Source organism: Eulemur rufifrons, chromosome 19 (assembly GCF_041146395.1).
Source record: "Eulemur rufifrons isolate Redbay chromosome 19, OSU_ERuf_1, whole genome shotgun sequence".
NCBI lineage: Eukaryota > Metazoa > Chordata > Mammalia > Primates > Lemuridae > Eulemur > Eulemur rufifrons.
This window is the reverse complement of record NC_091001.1, coordinates 53,475,847-53,498,150: the sequence shown is the minus strand read 5'-3', so window position 1 is coordinate 53,498,150 and position 22,304 is coordinate 53,475,847. Positions and strand designations below refer to the sequence as shown.

The window sequence follows — 22,304 nt, the reverse complement described above, 5'->3', positions numbered from 1 at the left end:
CCGATAATGTTGGTTACTATCATTAACAACATTTTTATGGCAAAGGGATTTTGCAGATGTGATCAAATTAAGCACTCTTGAGATAGGGAGGTTATGCTGGATTTTCCGGGTGGGCCCAAATGTAAACACAAGTGTCCTTATACGAGGGAAGCAAAGGGAAATTTGAACACAAGAAGGTGATGTGACCAAAGCAGAGAGTGATTTGAAGATGCTATGTTACTGGCCTTAAGAATGGAGGAAGAAGACCAGAGCAAAGAAATGCAAGGAATGTAGTTCTAGAAGCTGAAAGAGGTAAGGTAATGAATTCTTCTCTAGAACCTCCAGAAGCAAAGCCGTGTCCACACCTAGAATTTAGCCCAATGAAAGTAATTTCAGACATCTGGCCTTCAGAACTATGAAAAAATTAAATTTGTGTTGTTTTAAGGCTTCAAGTTTGCATCGATTTATTATAGCAGCAATAGGAAACTCATACTAGCCAGCTCTCAGGTGGGAGTCAGAAGCCTGTATTTTTTACCAACTAGTGGGACATTGAAAAATCACTTAATCTCTCAGAGCCTTGCTTTTCTCATTTGTAAATTATAGTTATGAATTTACTAATAATGTTTTTGAGACAGTTACAGCACAATGTCAAAAACCGGTGCTATCCATTAGTCATATAATGCAAGCCACAAATATAAGCTTTTAAAATTTAAAATGTAATTTTAAAATTTAAAATGTAATTTTAAATTTTTAGTAGCCATGTTAAGAAAAAAGTAAAAAGAAACAGATAAAATTAGTTTAATATTTTTATTTAACCAAATATATCCAAAATATAATTTCTGCATATAATAAATATAAAAATTATCAATATGGTATTTATATTCATTTTCCTATAAGTCTTTAAAATCTGTTGTGAATACAGATTTTATATTTACAGCACAGAGATCTGATTTTCACTTGTGCAGAGTCTCTTTCTGGTGAATTTGATCTGTGTTGAATTCCTGACATCTGTTCTTTCCCCTCTGACACCCCACCAATTGAGAGGTGAGATTGTATTATTCACACCCTTGGCCACTTCCATTATATTTTCCATATTTCTGATGTGTGCCCTGGCATTGCAGCCATCAGTGGCTATTTTAGGACGCATTGTTGCATAGCAAATTATCTCAAAACTTAGCAGCTTAAAACAACAAAAATTTATTATCTCAGTTTCTGCACATCAGAAAGCAGATTGTGGCTTAGGTGGGTCCACCAGCTGAGTCTCTCACAGGCTATAACCGAGGTGTCAAGGTGTCGGGTGTCGGGTTTCAGGCAGGGCTGCAGTCATCTCAAGGGCCAGGTGGAAGAGGATCCACTTCAAAGCGGATTCACCTGCCTGTTGGTAGGGCTGCAGGCCTCAGATCCTCATCAGTTCTTCCCCGTGTGGGCTTCTGCATGAGATTAATCACAACAGGCAGCTGGCTTCCCCCAGAGCAGGGAACCAAATGAGAAAGAAAGCAAGAGGGAGCCCCAGGATTTTTTATAGCCTAATCTTGGAAATGACATTCCATAAGTCTGCTGAACACTATTGGTTAGAAATGAGCCACCACATCCAACCCATTTTTAAAGAGATGGATGTCAATACCAGGAGGTGGGATGAGTGGGTCCAGGTAGAGGCTGCCTACTACAGTATCCGCTGCCCTCTGCATGCCCCATTCGAGCTCTTCCTAATCCATGGAATCACCCTCCTCCCAGGCAAGAGGGAGACCCTGCAGCAGAAACAGCAAGCTTTCTGAATCATTGATCAGTAAATGAGCGTAAACTGGAACTGGTTGTAGCCTGCCTCAGAACTGCAGGTACGATGCAATTATGCAAAATCTTAACACTTATTTTGCTGACCACATCCCAGAAATTGGTATCTGGGACCTGGGGGGCACTGGAGAGGACCAGAGCTGAGCTAAGCTGAGCTGTGCTTTGTTGATAATAAAACAGATGGCATCGAACAGAGCCTGTAGGAATGCCTGATTTTAACCATTGCTACATAGACATAGTACTTTGATCTCAGAGTAAATCACTTTCTGCCCCCCAGATAAACTCATTTTCATTTGGGAAATAAGGCTGGGGTGGTTATTTGTATTTTCATAAACCTGGAGGGGCAATGTCTATAGACATTAGACCCGAAGCCCAAAATTAAAATATTTCCAGTGCCAAGTATATGTGAATTGAGCTAGGTGGAAGACAAAGCAGAGTGGAAGGAACTGTGAGGATGCAGGGAGGCAGACTTAACTAAGGCATCCAAATTCAATGCAAAGCAAAACATCGTGCATACCAAATAAAATATGCCTGTGAGCTGAATATTGTCTACAGAGTGCCAAAATGTGATCCCACAAGCCTAGTGGTAGGATGAAATTCATAAACTAGATATCAAGCAGATATCCCAGACACTCCTCAACTGAATGGGGCTTTGAGATAAGACCAACCTTATGCAAATCCAGAAAAGCCACATGCCTTGCTTAAGGGTGCAGGGAGTTGTGGCTAGAACTCAGTGCTCCTAATCTAAAATATTCATATTATTTCTGAACTTGGAACTCTGCAGATAAAGCCCTCTGTGAGTAAAGCCCAGTAATAATAGGGTCGGGGCAAGGTATTTATGAGTCTACCAGAGACCAGGTAGTTTCCTAGGCATGTGTGCTGATGGAGTTCTCACCACAGAGAATCTGCTGGAGCCCAGCATGGAGACAGACCCTAGGAAGGGGCTTGCTTTTTAAGGGTTTTTTCCTAGACCCTTTAAGACTGCTTGAACAATAGAGGGACCTAAATAGGCTATGAACAGCACATCACTCACTACTGAAGTGACTTCAAGAGGCTCAGAGCTGAGGCATACTTTGTCTTCATTACAGAAGGGTGACTCAGCTTTGCGCAGTGGCAGTATGGTAGCCAATGAGGTTTATCCGAGGCGCGATTATTGCTGATTGAAAACTTTTCCCAATACCCCGCCATGACGACTTGAAATATAGTCGGCATTGGCAATTTTTGACAGTCTCTACGGAGACTGAACTTATGTTGGTAAATTTAAAAAAAAAAACAAAAAAACAGAAGGGTGACTCAGCGGCTAAAAGGGACAATGCTGGGCCATATGTGGCGGTACTAGGCAGCTGTTTTAGCCACAGAGGCTGATCTTGGTGCTGTCAGTGGGAGGCAGCATGCTCAGGAGGAATTTGATCATTAGCCTGGTAGATGGAGCACAGCAGTGGCAGATGGAGCTGGTAGGAAAACTGAGGAGCCAGGCAGCTGCATTTCCCAGTGATACCTCCATACATGCTGATTTTTTGACACAAGACCAGGGATGGGGACAAAGCACCAGCTTTAATCAAGAAGGCATGGACAGAGTTAGTGGGATATCAGGGACCCAGACAAATAGACAGAAGGTGAAGGCGAGCTCCTAGTCCTAGAGAGGGGGCTAAAGATCTAAGTAGAATAAGGTCCAATTCTCTGTGTGGAATAATAAAAAGGGGGTAAAATCCTGCGAAACAGGAATGCCTAAACTCTGTAACTCCAAGTTCTTATACAAACTAATGCTCCAACTTGCTGCCTCAAGTAGGTTTGAGTTAGTTGCTAGAACAGGGTTGAAGGCTACAGTTGGGAGCGTCAGTGGACCCAGAAGTAGGGTGTGGGGAAGGGCTTGGGGAAGGGTGAGGAAGAGGGTTCAGTCAGGAGTTCCCATTGCATTTTGGAAGCTCCCAAGGAAAGCCCAGGGAAAGTTGGCAATCCTTCTGAAGATCTGAGTTACAAGAGTCATGAAAGCATATAATTTGATTAACATCCAGGTGATGTGGTGCATTCTGAGGTCACTCCTGGTTCCAAAGAGAATTAACTCCAAATTTATAGCTCAAGAACTAAGACCAGCCTAAGGCACAACAATTTCAAGTGCTAGTAGATAGTTAGTATGCTGGAGAAATGGTAGAGATGATAGAGACTGATAACTAACCTTAGGAATATAGAAATCAAAATTTAGATTTATTGATTTCTTAAAATTTCACAATAATAGCTAACATGTATTAGGAATGAATTGCCTATGTGCCCAGAGTTTTACATCCATTGTTTCTATTTAATCCTTCCCACTGTATTATTATTTGCCATTTTACACATACAGAAACTGAATCCTGGGAAGTGTAGGTAACTTTTCCAAGGGCTCACAGCTAGTTAGAAGAGATGGGACTTCAAATTAGGTCTGTCTGACTCCAAAGCCTATGAAATTAACAGAGCCACATTGGAACAGAGTTAATTGGTTCCCTGTGGTGTTCTAGCCCCAGGCATGCCAAGTCACTCTGTGTTGGAAAACTGATTTAGGAACTGTACACTTGGTGCTGAAGTAACTGAGAGATGAAAACATTTAAAAGAAGGGAAGAAAGGGGAAATCATGCACTGGAAATGTAGCTGATCCAAACTGAGCTACAGCTTAGCTTTATGTCTGGAACACACTCATCTCATCAGCTCTGCCAGAACACAGAGCTGAAGATGAGAACATCTTGAGAGATGAAGAGTTAAAAGAAAAAGAAAAGGCTGTTTTACTCCTGATCAAGTTCAAAACTGTCCTCCAGATTGAAATAGCCTCTTTGGAACAGATTATTTTTTTTTTTAAATACAGTAGTTATAGTTTATCTGTAATAAAATCTCTCATTTACTTTATTAATTTTTCTAATAATTTTATGCTATAAGATTTTCCCCATTCAGAGATTGGTTAAATATTCACTTTTAATTTTTGTGGTTTCCTATGTCTTCCATTTTTAATATTGAAATTATTGATGTGACTAGAATTGTTTTTAAATATACAATGTGATGTATAGCTATAACTTCATTTTCATACTCAATCAATTTTCCAGAACTATTTCCTTAGTAATTTGAGCTTCCACATTTGTTTGGAAGGTTTTTGTTATCACACATAAGGTTTTACAGGTCTATATCTTTCTAAGGTTGGCTGCACACTTTTTTCCTGTTGCACAGAAACTAGCTCTAGATTCCTGAGCCAACACCTATTATAGCAATGTTATGATAAGTTTTTAATACATTTTACAATTGGTATGTCAACATGCTTCCATTACTCCAATTTTTGAAAAGTTTCTTGGTTATTATCAACCTTTTTTTTTTTTTTTAATGAACTTTAATTTGGTTGAGAGATGGCAGTGAAATCCAGGTCAGTCTGATTGAAAACCCCCATTTTTAATTAGTACATAGTGTTAATACTAACTCCCTGTTCTCCTTTCTCAGCATTTAACAAAGAGAAAGTGAGGAATATAGAGCATGTCAATTTTAGGATGATACATATTATGAAGCCTTGCTTAGTGCCATTGTCATAGAAGTATATTCTTATCTGGTTATTTTGGAAGCCAGGTTCTAGGAGTGTGACTTTGGGACAATCTAACTTCTCCATCTCAATTTCTTAATCTGTAAATTAAGGTGGTTGGTCAAATGATTTGTAAAGTTCCTCATGTTTCTGATGTTTTCTATCATTCAGCATATACATAAACAGAAGACAGTGTGCTCCAGGGTTTGGCCTGGTCAAAGGTGGAGTGTCAGTCTGTGTGCAGTGTAGGAATACTTACTGAGAAAAGAGGTCTAAATACATTGAGGAACACACAGGATTTTTTATGTATTTATGCAAATCTACTAATTAGCATGGGCAAACAAGAAATAGATGTCCAGGGAAAGGCTGCTGTTTGTTTTCTCTCACTGGTGCATGTTAATGATCAAAATAAGATTTGCAAATCAGCCTGTATCTATCTTCCAAGGTTAATATTGTAATTTGGTGAGATTTCAAACAGCTTGACTTATATTATTGTGCTGGCAGACTGCCAGGAACCATAAATCAGCTCAACAGTGTCTAGTGATTTCAGACTTGATGGTGGACATTGATTACCCAAGGGGCTCATTCTGATGGAGAGGAAGAGAGAGAGAGAGAGAGAGAGAGCACCAGTGCGTGTGCAAGGAAGGAACCACCATCTTTCCTTTATGCTGCAGATTTTAACTTTGTTTGTGTTCATTTTTCCAAACTCTTTTAAGGTAAGGATGAAGCCTGCATTTATTAGTAACTTAATTGACATGTCTGATCATTTTGCTACTTGTTTTACTTGGAAGAAAAGAAGACAATGCATATTTATCAGTGATAGAGTTCATGATTGGGGTTGGCCAAGTTTGTTAGCTGTCAGCAATGCCTGAATGGCTGTCCTGTGGGAAAGAGAGAACCTGTGTAGTTTGTGGCTCCTTTGAGGGAATGACTAGAACCAAGATATAGAAGTTTCAGAAGAGAGTTCACTAACTCAAAGAGGATGTTCTAATACTGAGAGTTGGCCTCAGGTGGAGCAGTCTATGTCATTTGGGGACCATGAAGTTCCCCAAACCAGGAACTATGTGATCCTATGACTCTCTGTAGGACATCAAGTGAATTGTTCTGGGATTAATTCCATTACTTGTGTCCTAGATTAAGGAGGAATGTCTGCAGCAGAAATATCTGTAGCAAAAAGATGAGTGAGCAAACCCATGAATTAGCACCTTATTATAACGCTAGTGACAAAATAACTTATTTGGATGAAATAAGATATTCTATCTTTAGCAAAGTGCCTAGTGCCCATAAATAGGAAAAAAAAAATATTTGAAGTTTTATACTTATTAGAAAGGTTTACCAGCCTGCAGGGTAGAAATGCAGGGTAAAGGTAAGGATGATGCATAAGATCAGTGGCTCCAAAACAGTAGTCCATGGTTTAGCTGAAGCAGAATCACCCTGGAAGATCCTAAGGCCTTACCAGAACCTGAGAGAAGGGCATTGGAAAATATATTTTATAAATAAACTTCCCAAGTGATTTAATGCATAACCTGTTTGAGGAATCTCTGTATTAGATAGCCTCACATTTTCCCAAAACTCTTAAAATTCCAGATAATTTTAAGTATAAAAGAACATTTATATTTCATATAGAATACATTTCACTACAAGATCCCAGTTTATTATGCCATTTCCTGTAATCCATGCATAAGATTCAGTTAAGCATCCTCATCATTCATAAAGAAGATGACCGCTATTTATTTTTTCCAACCATGGATACTTGCCATGTCTCAGAACAGGGTGAATGTGTAGATTCCAACTTACAGCTCCCAACTCTAAATTTACTAAGTAGAAGACAAATTATAGATGACTCATTAATGATACATCTTCCATGATGAAAATAAGGCATGGGTGGCTCTCCTTTGACTTTCAAATAGTGAACAAACAATTAGGCCTTTGTATATTGAGTAATGGCACAAAGATGGGGTAGGATTACAGCTGGGGTGGTGGTCAGGGAAGAAACAGGGGAACTAGATATTGAAAGAACAGGGACATAACAAAGGAAGAGAGATGGAAAGGCTAAGCCTGGGAGAGAAAGTTCTAGGAAGAGGTTGCAACAGCTTGACACATTTAGAAAGCTATAAAGTAACCTAACGATTCTAACATCTTATACACAAGTGTGTTTAAATTCCCCTGTTGTTGTTTAAAATTAGACACAAATATCATGGGATTTGACAGTTGATAATGTCCATATAATTGAAGGAGGAAAGCTTCTTAGCCTCCTTCCACACTTTACTAAGAGCTTGGGACCTAACATTGCTCAAAGTCAAGAGCAAATTAGTTTTCCAGATAAGTATGTTATTCTGGCTGAGAAGGCAGGCTCTGGAGACAATCTGCTAAGCTTAGAATTCTGTTACCTTAAACTCCATCTATCTGAGTGCCCTAAACTACAAAATGGAAATAATGCAATTATCTTATGAGGTTATAAAGAAGAGTAAATAAGTAAATACATGGCAAGCACTGAGGCAAGTGACTACCACATCAGCTCTTAGTACTATCTGTTGGTGTTGTGAAGAGGAGACAAAGAAGATAAGCGACGAAGTGAAGGGCCATGTCACTGTATGTCTGGGACCCTGGGGACGTGGGGGAGGGAGATGCATATCATCAGTTATGTGAGATTCTTTCCAAGCACCTCACCTCACCCCCTAGCTTAACTTACAAATAAGGACATTTCCCTGTGCTCAATGGCAAGCCCTCAGCAAGTTTTAAGTGAAAGTGTAACTCACCTCCTCCCCCAGGTAAAGGGCTGTCTATTATTTATATTTGTGTCTCCAGTGCCTGACTCATAGCAGGCAGTCACTAATAACTATGAAATGAATAAGTGAGTGAATAAATTAATGAATGAAAACACAGTGAAGCTCTACGATTATACCAGATGATTATACCAATATCAGAAGAGAAAACTAATAAATCACTACTTAATTCATGCAAGTGCTATACTTTGATGTAAGTGTTATGACCCATTTGATCTGCAAGTCATACTGAAACCAGTAGTTATAGATCTAATCCACTAATGCACAAGAAAACACTTCTGTCAGAGTCACTACTGGGAGTAGTTGAGGCCACACTGCTATGTGGTATCCAAGAAGGAACCCTGTCCCCAGAGTCAGCACCCTGAATTCTAGAAATGCTTCTGTCACCGCCCAGCTCTTCAACCCAGAACAATCAGTCTGTCTCTCTTAGTCCCGGTTTCCACATTTGTAATAATTGGGATAATGACACTCATCGCTAATTTGTAAAAAATTTGAGGATTAAATGAGATATAATGCTTATCACACAGTGGCTGGCATGGAGTGTGTTCTCAGAAAATATTAATTGATGTAATATATTATTTTTGGCATATCGTTCATATAAAAAGCATGTAAACTATAAAAGATTAAAAAAAGAAGCACTTATGAATTAGGGTACATTTAAACACTGTCTAAATAGTTGAACTAAGGAATTATTGTTGTTTTTTTTAGGATTTGTGATGATACTGTGCCTATATCTTTATGAAAAATTCCTTATTGACTGGAGACACCAACTGACATATTTACTGACAGAATAACATGATGTCTAGGATGTATTTCAAAATAATCTGGCCTGGAAGGGTAAATAGAGATGACACAGGACTGGGCATAAGTTAAAGATTATTTTAGTAACTTATATATGGGCATTTACTTTACTATCCTCTTTGCTTTTGTATATGCTTGAAATTTTTCACAGTAAAAGTCAAAAAAGAATAACCAAAGTGATGCATACATACAAAAACAAAAACAGCATGCTGAAGTTTCTGGTTCCTAATCAATCCAATGCAACTAAATGTTGTTCTGTCTATTCCATGTAGACACTGTGCTAAGTCAACACCAGCAGCAGATAGAGAACTGCAATGGAAAACTCCTCAAGGACAACTGAGGTTTTGTTTGTTTACATGCTTGTTGGTTTGTTTCGAGAAAGCAGGGGACACACAAATAATATTTGAATACAATTCTGATCATAATTGTCATAAGTGCCTTGGTAGTGGCCGAGGAGGTGAGAGGTAGGCAGAGAAACCTTCACAGAGAAGGTGAAATTTAAAACATATTGAAAAGGGGGCAGGATTTCAAAAGAAGTTGTAAGAGAAAGAAAAAAGACAAAAAAAGAGGAACCACACCACTCCAAAAATACATCAAAGAGAGCCTATATCAAAAGGTAAAAAAAGGGATTTAAGAAGATTAAAAAGACAAGTAACTAAGAAGATAAAGAATATGAAGAGATTCAAATTTTTCTGAACTATCATAGGGAGGATCTTGTATGATGCCTGGTTGAGTTTCCCAGGGTTGCCATCGCAAAATACCACAAACTGGTTGGTTAAAACAACAGAAATTCATTGTCTCATAGTTCTGGAAGGTGAAAAATCCAAAATCAAAGTGTCAGTTTGCAAGGCCATGCTCCCTGTGAAGGCTGTAAAGGTGTAAACCAAAATAAAATCTTAAGGCTTCCCCCAGACTGACTGACTGAATGGACCCCTCCTGGCCAAGGGGATATCCTAAAACTAAATTGCCTGCCAGGAGGAGGGAGGTCAGGCCTGCCTCATCATGCCCCCTTCCTTCTTGGAGACATTCTTTGTAATGCATTAATAGACCTAAGGCTATGCAAGACAAACCTGCAGGTCCTCAATTTACACAACAAATATATGTCCAGTGGCTTGTCTCTAATTAACAGACCTCCTTATCTTAAAACATTCCAAGCCTCTAGACAAAACTTCATGTCTTTAACCAATTACAAGTCAAAGAATCTTTAAATTCACCTATAACCTGTAAGTCCCTGCCCCCCTCAGTATGGCTCACCTTTTTGGGCCAAACCAACATACGCCTTTCATGTACTGATTTATGACTTTATCTGTAACTCCTATCTCACTGAAATGTATAAAACCAAACTGTAATCCAACCACGGTGAATCCACTTGATCAAGGCTTCTTGGGCATGGCTCTGGGTCATGGTCCTCAAATTTGGCTCAGAATAAACCTCTTTAAATTATTTTACAGAATTTGGCTTCGTTTCTGTCAACAAAGGAATCCTCCCTTGCCTCTTCCTAGCTTTGATGGTTTGCTGGCCATCTGTGGCATATCTTGGTTTGTAGATGTGTAACTCCCATTTCAGTTAGTGGTCTTACTAGAACAACAGTCACATTGGACTAGGGGCCCACCCTACTCCAATATGACCTCCTCATAACTTAACTAATAACATCCATAACAAGCCTATTTCCAAAAAAGATCATATTCTGAGGTGCTGAGATTAGGACTTCAATATATATCTTCTTTTGTGTGGGGGGAGGGCAGGGCAGGGATAATTTAATCTATAAAAATGCAAAATAAATCTTTTCAAGGGGAGGGGCGTGAAGCACACAGCTATATAATAGAACTGGTCTCTCGAAGCAATTAGAATATTTGCGTTCTGTTCTTGGTTTTGCCATTTCTTATCCATGTGACCTTGGGCAGCTCCATTCAAGTTCTCTGAACCTGGGGAACAGAGCTGCCTGTTCTATGCAGCTGACAGAGCTTATGGAGAATGAATTAAAATGATGGTGTGAAAGGACTTGGAAAATCTCAGAGCTCTGGACCTGAACTCTGTAAAGTACTGTTATTACAAATCCCTTTACCCGTATGTCATTCTCTGCCCTGCACAGATAAGACTGGAAGTCCCAGGGACTGGAGCTATTTCCTATGTATGAAAGCTTTGTCTCTAGAACATCTTCGATAAAATATAAAAATGTTTTTCAGGAAGAATAGGTTGCTGCTTCTCAGTGAAGGGTGTCACGTAGTGTCAGTCCAGGATGCTTGAAGAAGAAAGTAGTACTAAGCACAATGCTGTTGAGAAAAGGCCAATATTGCTACTCCAAGTCCTCTAGTTTCCATAGAGAAGGGACTTGTGCAACCTTGCCTGTAAGGGGGAGGCCAGGAGGATTCCCTTCATGCTCACCTCAACTTCTGTACAAAAAAATAAAAGGACTAACTAATCTGATTGCTCAGAATTTCAGACATTCAATGAGTTTTAGCTTTCCTAGTGGGTGAAAAGATAACTTGGGCCTATATTGTGATCTTTTGTTCTCTGCATCCTGCCAGTTACAGGTGTGAAAGGCATGACCATCACAGCTTACTGGCAACCCAGGGTCCCCCAGACAACACAGCTAAAGAGACAAGCCCTCAGTTTGAGAAATTGGGAAGAATTATCAGACCCCTGCTTCTAGGAAGTCAGCAATATCAGGGAGCCATGTGTTTGATCAGTTATTTTTTACTCAACTGGCCAATAATTGAAATTAATGCATTGGCCCCTATTTGGCCATAAGCTCTTTGTGCTGTTCCCCCTATTGTTTAGATTACAGAGGAGAGGAAGGGTGAACATTAGCCTGCTTCACTCTACCGCCTCCTCCCTACACACACCTACTTCCTCAATTCCAAATAACAAAGACTGAGCTGAGCTCTAGAAAGAAAGCTCAAGATTCCAGTACCCAAGTTACCTAGGAGCAGACTCCACCCTGAGAATGAATCCGTAGACAGAACGTGTTCTGAGGTGACTGGGAAAAGTGTCTGGGATCAGCCAGTCCAAAGCTCTGGTGTGGCAGGGGCATGTTTACCTTGAAGAAGCACAAACTCCACAGTCACTAACTTCCAAGGCACACACAGATGGGGACTGGGGACACTAACTCTGTAAAGTGCTGTTATTACTTTTGTTGCTGGCAGTGCCTGGGAATCTGGAGGAGATAAAGCGTGGGACACGGGTGAGTTGGGGGTGTGAGGTGAAGCAAGGCTGTGAGCTTGTCTGCCTGCAGCTCCTCCCACCCACCCATTTTCAGGGTAACTCAGTGAGGACCGCTTTGGTCATGGCTGAGGTGGGGGGCTGGGAAGGGACCAGGGAAAGCATGAAAGCACCAAAACACTCTGGCAACAGACTTGGTACGTTTGCCAAGAGATGGTCTGGGCCTCAGCCTACACAGATAGGTAAGAGACAGGGCTATAACTAAGCAGCTTTATTTTGTCAGTTTGGGGGCAAGAAACCATCACATGAGAATTAGATGTATTTTTCAAAATGAGAAAGTAAAGATAAGATGAGATGAGATCCAGGAGTTTATCTACTTGCCAATACCTCTGGTAGATTTTCCCACTTAGTCATTTCTTCTTACTAATGTTCCCCAGAATCAACCAGAAAACAAGATGAGATCTTCACCAGAGCCTTTATTCCACTTGAAGCTGGCCCGCTGGCCAGGGATGTTGTGTGGAAGGTGTTCTGAGTGTGATTGTTGCTGAATCTGTCCACCATGGAAAGCATCACCCACCTTCCTTGATTGCTATTAGCTTGAGGAAATACCCTCCCTAGTCTCCCTCCCACTCAGTGGCTTTCTTTCTGCTTCCTTCCCCCACACTATGAAGCAAATCTGTTAGTTGTCTCAGCAAGACCACAACACATGAGACATTTGTTAAAGGAGTGGGCGCTGTCTTCAAGCAAAGCAAATTCTTCTGTCTCTGTTTGCTAGATATTAGCCTAATTACCTCAGAAGTGTCTGAGGAAACCTGGGTTTTCTGTCTATCTCACTTTTTTGTTTCTTAGTCACATAGATCTAGTGAGCTGAGAGAAGTTTCTAAATAGAAATAAAGTCTAGAACTATGATGACAATTTTTAAGTCATCTAAGAAGATCCCAGAGTTACAGCGTTGTGAAAGAATTTTGAATTTTTTTTTCACTGAACATTACTACATTCCTTGCCTCCATAGAAGCCCAGAAAGTTTATCTCCAGAGTTTCATGTTCTATGAAGGAATTTTTGGTGCCCTCACTGATTAGAGTTGAAGGTGATGAGTTTACCTTCATCGTGGCACAGACTGATTACCAATACTAGCCAGAAACTGACCCTAAGCCCAATCACAGGCTGATATCCCACCCTAACCCCTACCATGGTCACAACTGAGCCTTAATGCCCACTCAAGAATGAACCTTAAGCCAAGTCCCAGGAAAAGATGGGGCATTTAAATTATGATGGTAGCTATTTTACATATGCCTAATTCATCCTTCCCCACATTTTCCTGTAATGCCTATGAAAACATGTCAAATGAGTAGTGGTAGCACTGATAATGCCAATCTCTGGGGAAAAAAAAATTGCCCTAACCTCGTGTTGATAGTAGGATTGAGAAAAGTGAGCAATCAGCTAAATACTGAGGCCCACCAATGTAAATATAAAAGAGGTGGAAAAGACTTTTATCCAACCTGCTCTATATCCCAACATGAGAAGCTCAGGAGGTGCTAGCACCCAAGAAGCTTCCCCACCACCCACCACCACTCTACAGAACTAGCATGTCAGGGCACTCAGAGCTCTTTACCCCTTCCCATCCCAATCTCACCAACACTTTTTGTTTTTCACCAGAAATTCAACAATGGGAAGAAAGGCAGCTGGATGTATGCATTGCACAATAAAATGTGAGGTTAACGAAAGGCAAAGTGAAGACCCTGGGACATGCATCACACTTTAGGAAGTGAGATTAGTAATAGCTAGAGTGATAACCCTGAAGCATGTATCACATATTAAGATGCACAGTGTGTTAGTCTGCCACACGAAGATATCAAAGACTGGGAGACTTAAGTAACATTTACTTTTTTTGCAGATCTGGAAGCTGGAAGTCCAAGATTAAGGTGCCAGGAGGGTTGGTTTCTGTTGAGACCTCTCTCCTCAGTGTGCAGATGGCACCTTCCCACTCGTGTGGCCTCCCCTCTGTGTGTGTTTGCAGAGAGGGACAGAGAGCTCTGGTGTCTCTTCCTCTTCTTTTAAGAACTCCAATTCTTTTGGATGAGGGCCCACCCTTAGGACCTCGTTTAACCTTAATTATCTCCTTGAAGGTCCTGTCTCCAAATACAGTCACATTGGGGATTCAGTCCTCAACCTATGAATTTTGGGGGGAAATAATTCAGTCTGTAACAGTTAACAAAAGGTAAAAGAAGAGACAGGAGTAGTTATGAAAACTGTTCCACTAACTGGGTTTTCACATACTACCTCTGGTAAAAGACAATTATTTCAAATTATTCATCTATACGTGAACTTCCTTACAATAAGAAAGAAGGGGGCCTGGGAGTAGACTATATTCCTCCTGCCTCTGGCTGATGCCTTCCAGAACCAGGAGCATGGCTAGGACTGTGCATGTTAACTGTCTCTCCAGTTTAGGATTAGCCACAGGGATTTTAAAATCACTCAGGTGGTCAGAGAGAAAACACCCTACCTTTCAGCATCATCGGACCTGAATAAAGAAAGGCATTTTTGCATTTTTGTTTGGAGGTGAAAAAACAGAAAAAACAACATGGGGCCTGTGGAAAAATCCTTCTACATGGAAGAATGCTCTACCCATACAGGGGAAAAGCATGACCATGAAAAGTGTTTCAAATATCCTTTAGAATGAATTTTATTTTGTCAGTGAAGTTCTAGAAAATATAGACTAGAATATGAAAGATAAAATGAATAAACAGTTTGAAAATTTAATTTTAAATTGGATAATATCAATAAAATGGGTCTTAAACCCCAAATATAGAAAAACGGAGGAATGAGGGAATTTTAAATCTTAAAAAATTCTTTCCTTTAAATGAGCAACAGTCCAAAGTTACTATATTATTCTTGAAACCGAAAAACATATGGAAAAAATATTTTTCTTGGGAGTTTCATGAAACCTAGAGACTACCTCTAATTCAGTGGTTCCCCAAGTGTGTGTCCCAGACCAACACCATCACCATCACCTGGGATCTAGTTAAGTATGCGCATTCTCAGGTTATACTTCAGACCTACTCAATCAGAAACTTTGGGAGTAGAGCCAGGCAATTTGTTTTAACAGTGCCTCCAGGTGATTCTGATACATGCTGAGATTTGAGAACCACAGCATATGAAACATGCTGTATACCTCCATAATCAGCAGGCATATTTCACCTAAAGAAACATAAGCCATAGTATGAAAGGTATTCATTATTCCATTCATTCATTCAGAAAATATTTATGAGTTAACTATCATGTCCACATCATTGTTCTAGGTGCTGGATATGCAATAGTACACACTTCAGTCAAATTAACCATGAAAGAGCAAGGAAGTGTGAAAAACAGAATACATAAAAAAGATAATAGATATAAACAAACAAAATAGTACAATACTGCTATGGTTTGAATGTGTCCTCCAAAATTCATGTGCTGGAAACTTAATCCCCAATGCAACAGTGTTGAGCGATGGGAACTTAAGAGATAGGTCAGGAGGGCTCTGCCTTCATGAATGGATTAATGTCATTATCGCAAGGTTCATTATAAAAGGGAGTTCAGCTCCCTCTTGCTCTCTCTCACCCTCTGTCACCAAGTGATGCCTTCCACCGTGCTATGATGCAGCAGGAAGGCCCTCACCAGATGTGGCCCCTGTCTTGGACTTCCCAGACTCCAGAACTATCAGCCAAGTAAACTTCTGTTGTTTATAAACTGCCCAGTCTGTAGTATTCTGTTATAGAAACACAAAACAGGCTAAAACAAATACATACAAATAATTTATACTCTTCAAAATCGGAACATCAAAATTCTCAGATTTGGTAAATACAAGATTCAACATTTTGTCACTTAAGTAAGGCACATATAAATCTTTATTATTGTTGAAGATTTGCCAGGCAAATGTAAAAAAAAAAAAAAAGTGAATGAAACAACATTTATTTCAGAGAAAACGCAACTCAGAACCAAAATAGCATGCCTGGAATATAGGAGGGAGCCATGCGTGCTGCTTGAGACAGGCACTATTGTCCAGAGCCAGCTTCAAGGGCTTCCTGGTGTGTTATGTGATAGGGTGGGGCCAGTCGCGTCTAAAGAGCTAAGGGCAGAGTAAGAGCAACTAAGTACTTTATTTCTTTCATACCACTGGCAGTGCAGATGATGGCACATGTGAAGTATTTTAAAACGTGCATTTACTTTAATAGGATTTCTAATTAGTTTAACAAACCTACAGTGTCAAAAGTATTATTGTTTAGGACAAGGCTAAATTTTTATAAAAAGTTAGCTTAAACTTTTGAGCAAATACTAATACATGTCCTATATCTCTTCCTGAATGCAAGAGATAATCAGATATAAAAGATGCATTAAGAAAACCCTGAAGTTTAGGCAATACTGTGATAATTAAGGTGATTGAAATTACCAGATTGAGTGGAATTAATCCATTGTTCATCACCAAGTTCTTTAAAGGCATAGAACAAAGTCTGTCAGTATAATCTTCTCAGGAGTCACAGGAGTCAAAATGGTAATTTTTTTCAAAAGCCTTCAGGGCTAAAGGATCCTACTGCCATCTATTTTTGTTTTGAAATTAGCAATGTGGTGTGTTCTGTGATCACTTGCATGGTAACACAGTTGTGAAGAGAAAGTAGTTCTTAGGAACCTGTTTGAAGTTACTGTAGCAACATAAATTTAATGGCCGCTAAGCTATGGAGGGGAATTCCTAATAGCTGTACATCAGACATTGCCTCACCTTGTGGAAGATTCTCTTTTGCATACAACTCAAAAGCTCTGTTCCTGCTTCCCTGGCCCATCTGTTCTGCTACTCCACAGTTCTCACGCTGCATTTTTCATTAGCTTTTTAAAGGATCCATAATAATAGGATAAGGACGACTTAGCCTTCCATCCATATTAAAATGCTTCGAGCATAACTGTATTGAACTTTGGGGAATTGTTCCATGGAAGAATCATAATCGCAGTTTTACTCAGTTCTTTTCTGCCCCTAATTACCTGTTGGAGACAAATTTACCACTCGCCACAAATATTAGCAAGAGATAACACACAGCATAAGGCAAAAAGCCAGAATATTTCATAAATCGGAGTCAGGTGACTCTAGCGATTAGTGAAACATAATACATTTCTTCCCTGAGCTGAGCAGAAACGAGACACTCAAGGAAGGAACCAGAAAGCAGTTCCATATGGTGCCACGACAGCCTGTCAGGCTGTTGGAAGGATAGAGCTTCTCTGCTTAGCACTGTCCACAAATCATTGAGTCAGAGAATGTCACACCTGGAAAGGATCTTAGAATCGTCTTTAAAATGAGGACACTGGTAAATGCCTTGCTAACACTAAAGAAAAGGCTAGACCCCAGAAACTTTCTTCTCTGTCTTCTACTACACACTGCTACTCATTTGGAGAACAATGGCACGAACACAAAATTCAATGAGCCTTGAGGCAGACAGACTGTTCCTAAGCCAAGGGTTTGGCTGAGCAGATAGGTTTACAGAATTTCAGAGGTTTAGATTGAGTATGACTCCATGGTCAGAAGTAATAAGAGGGAAAATGATTTCAGAAGTCACGAAAAATTCAATTCTTGATTTTTGTGTAATTACTAGAGTTGTAAATAAGGAAGATATTTAAGGTAGTCAGTTTGAACTTTAGATGTCTTTTAGGAGATTCTTGCAGAAGAAAAGAATAAAAGTAGAATAGGTGGAGGTGTAGTTCATGGGAGTAATTCTCAGATAAACAAAAAGAATATCATGTAGTGGATTGGTATTCTAGTGACCTCGAGTGGTTTGCTTTAGATTTTTAACTTAGTCTGCTCATGAATAAGGATTTTTTAATCACAAATTGAATAAACACACAAAAGTTACTAACTATATCCATAGCAGATCCTGTTGGTGCTCTGCCCACACCAGCTTACTCTCACCGCTTTGGTACATGTCAGCCTGACTTCCAATTGCCAGCACCTCCATGGCTTTGCTTCTCTGGCTCCTACAGTCTCCTTTGAGCAAGTCCACAGCTCTCAAGCAATGACTTTTTGAATTTGGAGAATAAATCCTCCAACTTCTTCCTGGGTGCAGATCACACTGAGGTGCATTTCTACATTGGCCCCAGTGGCCTCAAACTTCAATTACCCACAGTGGATATGTGTTTGATAACAAATCCTTCTTGACTTCCTTCCCTTCCCTGTATTAATTCCTGACTCATCTATTGGTGTTTCCTGAGGTCATGTCCTAAGTAAAACACCTGACTCAAAACTTTCTCTCAGAATTCATTACTGGGAGTACCCAAACTAAGAAAATTGATACTGAATGTGGTTCCAGGAAGAAATTCTCAGAATACAATCTTGAAATGGGATAGCTTTCAGGAAAATCGGAGACAAGGATCCCATTGTCGATGCTAAAAGGAGGTAGAGATAACAAATGGCGTGCTGTCACATCAAAATTACTCTTACTTGCGATGAATCAGGCCGCAGGGGATGTATTGACCTACCTAATATTGCCAGCTTTTGAGAGATACAAAGACAAGCTTCTTGGCTGATGCTAAATGCCATCAGTGCTCCAGAGTAAGAAAATATAAGCTCAGGTCAGACAACTCAGGGCACTGTATGAAAGCAACAGGGCTTCATGGCATCATTGAAAGAGACTCCTATCTCCTATAGACAGATTACACTGAAAATTAGTCCTAATATTTGAGCCTAATATCTGATTTTGAGAGTAACTGGGTTACAAAGAGGGCTAATTCATATCCCCAGCAAGTCTTGTATGCTAAACTCAAGGCATTCAGTGGAAACGATGGGGGTGGGGGAACCTGAGATCTAAGATGAGGATATCTGAATAGGCGAGCTTGAGAACATGAATCCTCAGACTTCTCTGCAGCCTAAGTGCTCCATTCCCCTTGATGGAGCACAGCAGCCTTTCCTTGCCTGGAGAGGCCCCAGGAAAAGACTTCGTTGAGTTAGACACTATAACAAAATATCGCAAACTAAGTGGCTTATAAATAACAGAAATGTTATTTATAATAGTATTTATAACTATTCCTCACAGTTCTGCAGACTGGGAAGTCCCAGATCAAGGCACTGGCAGAGCCCTCTATCTGGTTCACAGAAGATACCTTCTCATTGTGTTCTTACATGGTAGTAGGACATGACAGCTCTTAGAAGTCTCTTTTATTTTTTTTATTTTTATTTGTTTATTTACTATTTTTTTTTTTAATTTTACAAATTCCTATGACCTGGAATCTCTTTTATAAGGGCACTAATTGTATTCTTGAGGGTTCAGTCCTCATGACCTAATCACCTATCAAAGGCCCTACCTCCTAATACCACCACATTGGTGATTAAGTTTTAACATATAAATTTTGGTGAAACACACACATTCAGACAATAGCAGGCACCTTATAAGATAAAAGTGAAGATAGGTCTTCTCTCTTATAGTCCAATAACTAGGGTCAAATTTTAGCTTGGCCTGCCTAGGAAATACTCTATCACACACCAAAGAGCTACAGTAGGATCTGGAGAAAATATCTGGGAATAGATCTTGAGGATGCTGGACTGGTGGTGGGAGTAGACTACAAAGCTGAGTAAAAGAGAGTTTATTAATATGGGGCACAGTCCTGTGACTCATGTTTTAATGTCATGAAAAGCCCCTGGAAATAATCCTAACATGTATTTGAGGCAGCTCCATAGAGCTTGGAAAGAAAGATGCCCTACAGTATGAGTATACATTAATAAGATAGAGATGCAAGAACTTCCTTCACAGAATATAGAGGAAGAGGTCAAAGGCTTATAGAGGTGAGCAAGCTAGAATGTATTTATGACCTAAGACCAGAGCACCAGCTGGCTGTGCTCCTCTGGAAGCCTGAAGGAGACTCCCTTCTCAAAGGCACTATGGAATTAATTAGTGAAAGGAGTGCCAGCAGTATTGAAAATCTCAATGGTGGTGTCTTCTGTAGGCCTGGGTTGATGCTAGAGAATTCTAAGAACCATTTTACCTAGTGTCAACAGACATGATAGGATTCCAGATTGGCATAGGCCAGGTGACAACTCTTAACCATCAGAGCCAGAGGGGACATAATGGCCACAACAGGCAGTAAGATCAGAATGTCAGACAGGGATCTCTAATCCAGAGATCCGTGGCAATGGCTAATGGGCCATGGTGCTCCCAGCAGAGACAGACGGGCAGCCTGGAGGTGGCATGTCCAGAGAGGGCATGGCAGCTCCACACCCCTTCCTTCATGCCTCACCCTAAACATCTCTTCATCTGTATCCTTTGTCATGTCCTTTATAATAAACCAGTAAACATAACTGTTTCCTTGAGTTCTGTGAGCTTCTCCAGCAAATTAATCAAACACAAAAGAGAGCCATGGGAACCCCAATCTGTAGCCAGTCAGAGGCACAGGTAATGTGGGGCTTATGATTGGCATCAGAAGTGGGGGACAGTCTTGTGGAGTTGAGGCCTCAGCCTAGGGGATCTGACACTATCTCCAAGTAGATAGTATCAGAATTGAACTGGGTTGGAGGGTACCCAGTTGGTGTCGCTGCAGAATTGTTTGCTTGTGCTGTATGTGGGAAAATCCCCACACATTTGGTCATAAGAGTCTTCTGTGTTGATTGTTGTGGTGTGAGAACAGAGGAAAAAACTGTTTTTTCTACACATCAGTAGACATACAGCTAAAAATCTCAAGGCCCTAATGGGCCAACTCCGTGGACAAATCATTTTTGCCAGGCAGATGGAATACAATTACCCATGTCCAAACTGAATGTTTGACACAACCAGATACGTTTGAACCCCATTGTGTTGGGGCTTATTTCTCACTTTCTTGTGTGCATAACAGGAACATTTCAAGCCACCTCAGAGAGATCACATCTTTACTGTGGCTCTGTCTAGTCAGTATATTAGAAATGGATGCTGGGCTGATCCGAACAGAAAGAAAATGCTTTTGAGGGTCACTTAGCTCTCATGCAGCATGAAAGGGACTCACAGCTCCTTCCTGGATACTCCCAGAGGAAAACAATTAAGAACCTAAGCACCAGAAAAATATGCAGCGATCCACAGCAAAGGTCATGAAGCATTGACAGCCTAAGGCTGGAGCTAAAGGGAGGCTGTGTCTGAGAGGTGGTTTGTGCAGTGCCAGGCAGAAGTGGGCCCAAGTCAGTAAGGAAGGGCTACTGGGCCTAAACAGGCTGAAGGAAGCAACACCAAGTTCACTTGCCTTCTACCCAAAGGATTTCCCTGGGTGGTCCTCAGACCACCTGCAGCAGTGCCACATGCAGTAACTAGTAAGATGCAGACCCTCCAAGTCTTCCCCATACACTATAGAATCAGAATTTCTGGAGGCATAGCCTTGGAATCTGTACTTTTTTTTTTTTTTCATTTCTTTTTTTTTTTTATTTCTTTTTTTTTTTTTAATTCTTATTTCAGCATATTGCGGGGGTACAAAAGTTTAGGTTATGTATATTGCCCTCACCCCCGCCCCCCAGAATCTGTACTTTTAAAAACAAGTTGCTCAGGCTATTATTTAAACAATCATTAAAAACCATTTAAGATTATTGGGAAATCTTTTACCTTATTTTTTTACCTGGTTACCTACTACTAACTCCTAAGCTCATAGGATATCTACTTGAGGAAGCCTTCCCTCAGGCTGGGTTGAATGTCTGTGTTCTGGGCTGCCCTCTGCACAGAGGGCATAACATACGGCCATTCTTATCACATTCACTCTTAGCAAGTGCCTGTTACTTGTTTAGGATGCCAGTTTCTAGAAGGCGAGAACTATGTTTTCTTCAAACGAGATTCCCCTGACTCTAGCACGTTCACTAGCTGGTGGGTCAACTGAACCTGGAATGAAATGCCATCAGGGAGATAAACACCTGATATAAACTTCATTTAGTCCCCTGGGTTTAGAGTCCAGTAGAGGATGGTCCCTAGTTGGGGGATGGGGAGGGAATTAAAGTAAGTAGAGTTTGTCTTCATTGCTCTCCGCACTTACGGCCTGTGATTTTTCTCTCATAGAGCATCTCTCCTTTTGTTTCTTCTCACCATGCAGCAGTTCCTGCTTCTTTTATCCTGTTAGACTCAGCTCAAGCAATCTTGGGGATTGGTTTCTAATTTGACAGGAAACCACCTTGGAGTGGTCACTTTATTAATAAACGGTTGAATTTTTATGGGATGTGAAGTGTAGCTCAATAAAACTGTAAAAAAAAGAAAAAGTGACCTACAAAAATCCCAGGACTTGGTTAATGCCAAAC

The 22,304-nt window shown here is 40.3% G+C and overlaps 1 non-coding gene across 1 annotated transcript; it reads left to right on the top strand.

The window, feature by feature from the left end:
- The first annotated feature begins 2,869 nt into the window (after positions 1 to 2,869).
- Positions 2,870 to 3,010, top strand: LOC138400337 (U4 spliceosomal RNA). The gene has a single exon (XR_011236239.1). It is a non-coding gene; the product is annotated as a U4 spliceosomal RNA (small nuclear RNA).
- Positions 3,011 to 22,304: the final 19,294 nt, after the last annotated feature.